This window comes from Aphidius gifuensis, linkage group LG2 (genome assembly GCF_014905175.1).
Source record: "Aphidius gifuensis isolate YNYX2018 linkage group LG2, ASM1490517v1, whole genome shotgun sequence".
NCBI classification, from domain to species: Eukaryota; Metazoa; Arthropoda; class Insecta; order Hymenoptera; family Braconidae; genus Aphidius; species Aphidius gifuensis.
The window spans coordinates 17,990,408-17,994,526 of NC_057789.1; positions in this window are offsets into that span (position 1 = coordinate 17,990,408).

Below are 4,119 nucleotides of genomic sequence, written 5' to 3' on the forward strand. Positions count from 1 at the left end.
AAAATACGTATAGATTAATTCTGATTAAATACGAATGTCCAAGGGAAAGCAGTAGCTCAGAAAAAAGATGTAATTAATGTGATTAAGAAATAATGCTTAAGAATTATGTTTCAAGGAAAGAATTCATAGTCACATTAATTCCTTAGCTTCATTTTCCTTAGCTACTGCTTTTCCTTGGACATTTGTATTTTAAAAATAAATTTACATGTATTTTATTTATAAAATAAATAAAAATGTCAAGAAAGAGCAGTAGCTAAGAGAAAAAAGATGTAGCTAAAATTATTGTGACTAAGGAATATTTCCTTGAAACATATTACAAGGACATTAATTCCTTAATCACATTAATTCCTTAGCTTCATCTTTTCCTTAGCTACTGCTTTTCCTTGGACATTCGTATTTAAAAAGAATAAATTTACATGTATTTTATTTATAAAATATATGAAAAATGTCCAAGAAAAAAAGATAGCAACTAAATTAATGTGACTTAGGAATTATTTCCTGAAAACATAGATTTTTGGCAACATTAATTCCTTAGTCACATTAATTCCTTAGCTACATCTTTTCCTAGCTACTGCTTTCATGCATTTTATTTATTTTATAAATAAAATACATATAAATTTATTTTTAAAAAATACAAATGTCCAAAAAGCAGTAGCTAAGGAAAGAAGATGTAGCTAAGGAATTTGATATAGAAATTACTTTCTTGAAACATAATTTTTTGGAAACATTAATTCCTTAGTCACATTAATTCCTGAGCTACATCTTTTTCTTAGCTACTGCTTTTCCTGGACATTCGTATTTAAAAATAATAAATTTACGTATTTTATTTATAAAATAAATAGAAAATGTCAAGGAAAAGCAGTAATAGAAAAAGATAACTGAAATAAATGTGACTTAGGAATTATTTCCTTGAAACATAATTTTTTGGCAACATTAATTTCTGAGCTTTATCTTTTCCTTAGCTACTACTTTTTCTTGGACATTTTTTATTTATTTTATGAATAAATTCATGTAAATTTATTTTTTAAGAATACAAATGTCCCAGGAAAAGCAGTAGCTAAGAAAAGATGAAGCTAGGAAATAATGTTGCAAAATATGTTTCAAGAAATAATTCTTAGTCACATTAATTCCTTAGCTCCATCTTTTCCTAGCTACTGCTTTTCCTTGGACATTTTTTATTTATTTTATAAATAAAATCATGTAAATTTATTTTTTAAAAATACAAATGTCCAGGAAAGCAGTAGCTAAGAAAATCAGAAATTAATGTTGCCAAAAAATTATGTTTCAAGGAAATAATTCCTTAATCACATTAATTCCTTAGCTACATCTTTTCCTTGGACAATTTCTATTTATTTTATTAATAATATACGTGTAAATTTATTTTTTTAAAATACGTATGTCCATTATTATTAACATAATTTTCTGGCAACATTAATTTCTGAGCTTCATCTTTTCCTTAGCTACTGCTTTTCCTTGGACATACGTATTTTAAAAAAATAAATTTACACGTATTTTATTTATAAAATAAATAGAAAATGTCCAAGGAGAAGCAGTAGCTAAGAAAAAAAGATATGTAAGGAATTAATGAGACTAAGATATTATTTCCTTAAAACATAATTTTTTGGCAACATTAATTTCTGAGCTACATCTTTTCCTTAGCTACTGCTTTTTCTTGGACATACGTATTTAAAAAAATAAATTTACACGTATTTTATTTATAAAATAAATAGAAAATGTCCAAGGAGAAGCAGTAGCTAAGGAAAAGATGTAGCTGAGGAATAAATGTGACTAAGGATTTATTTCCTTGAAACATAATTTTTTGGCAACATTAATTTCTGAGCTTCATCTTTTCCTTAGCTACTGCTTTTCCTTGGACATACGTATTTTAAAAAAATAAATTTACACGTATTTTATTTATAAGATAAATAAAAATGTCCAAAAAGCAGTAGCTGAAAATAATAAAGAGATTAACGTTACTAAATTACTTCCTTGAAACATAATTTTTGGAAACATTAATTCCTAGTCACATTAATTCCTAGCTACATCTTTTCCTTAGCTACTGCTTTTCATTGGACATTCGTATTTTAAAAAATAAATTTACACGTATTTTATTTATAAAATAAATAGAAAATGTCAAGGAAAAGCAGTAGCTAAGAAAAAGATGTAATGAAATATAAATGTGACTTAGGAATATTTCCTTGAAACATAATTTTTTGGCAACATTAATTTCTGAGCTTCATCTTTTCCTTAGCTACTGCTTTTCCTTGGACATACGTATTTTAAAAAAATAAATTTACGTATTTTATTTATAAAATAAATAAAAATGTCAAGAAAAGCAGTAGCTAAGAGATAAGAATAAATTAACGTTACTAGAAATTACTTCCTTGAAACATAATTTTTGGAAACATTAATTCCTTAGTCACATTAATTCCTGAGCTACATCTTTCCCTTAGCTACTGCTTTCCTGGACATTCGTATTTTAAAAAATAAATTTACACGTATTTTATTTATAAAATAAATAGAAAATGTCGAGGAAAGCAGTAGCTAAGGAAAAGATGTAACTGAGGAATAAATGTGACTTAGGAATTATTTCCTTGAAACATAATTTTTTGTAACATTAATTTCTGAGCTTCATCTTTTTCTTAGCTACTGCTTTTCTTGGACATTTTTATTTATTTTATAAAATAAATTCATGTAAATTATTTTTAAAAATACAAATGTCCAAGAAAAAGCAGTAGCAAGGAAAAAGATAAAACTAGAATTAATGTTGCCAAAATTATGTTTCAAGAAATAATTCCTTAGTCATTAATTCCTTAGCTACATTTTTTCCTTAGCTACTGCTTTTCCTTGGACATTTTTTATTTATTTTATAAATAAAAATACGATAAATTTATTTTTAAAATACGAATGTCCAAAAAAGAAAACAGTAGCTCAGAAAAAGATAGCTAAAAATTAATGTGATTAAATTAATGTTGCCAAATTATGTTTCAAGAAAAAGAAATTCACAGTCACATTAATTCCTTAGCTACATCTTTTCCTTAGCTACTGCTTTTTCTTGAACATTTTTTATTTATTTTATAAATAAACTGCGATAACAAATTTAAAAATACAATATCAAGAAAAACAGTAGCTAAAAAAAGATAGTAGCTAGAATGAATGTGACTAAGGAATTAATGTTGCCAAAATTATGTTACAAGGAAATAATTCATAGTCACATTAATTCCTTAGCTACATCTTTTAGCTACTGCTTTTCCTTAGACATTTTTATTTATTTTATAAAAATAAATTACATGTAATTTATTTTTAAAATACAAATGTCCAAGAAAAAGCAGTAGCTAAGGAAAAGATAAAGCTAAGGAATTAATGTTGCCAAAAAATTTTGTTTCAAGGAAATAATTCCTTAGTCACATTAATTCCTTAGCTACATTTTTTCCTTAGCTACTGCTTTTCCTTGGACATTTTCTATTTATTTTATAAATAAAATACGTGTAAATTTATTCTTTTTAAATATGAATGTCAAGGAAAGCAGTAGCTGAAAAAGATGTAAAAGAGAATGATAATGATAAAAGAGGAATTAATGTTGTCAGAAAATTATGTTTCAAGGAAAGAATTCCTTAGTCACATTAATTCCTTAGCTACATCTTTTCCTTAGCTACTGCTTTTTCTTAACATTTTTTATTTATTTTATAAATAAAATGCATCTGAATTTGTTTTTCAAAAATACAAATGTCCAAGGAAAAGCAGTAGCTAAAGAAAAGATGTAGCTAAGGAATTGAGGTTGCCAAAGAATTATGTTTCAAGGAAAGAATTCTTTAGTCATTATAATTCCTAGCTACATCTTTTCTTAGCTACTGCTTTTCAACAGACATTTTTATTTATTTTATATAAAATACATGTAAATTATTTTTAAAATACAAATGTCCAAAAAGGAGAAAGCAGTAGTAAAAAGGAAAAAGAATGAAGCTTGAAAAGAATTAATGTTTATAAATTATGCCTCAGAAATAATTCCTTAGCCACATTAATTCATAGCTACATTAATAATTCCTTAATTAAATTAATTCCTTAGCTGTCCTTTTCATAGCTACTGCTTTTTCTTGGTTTTTTTTTATTTATTTTATA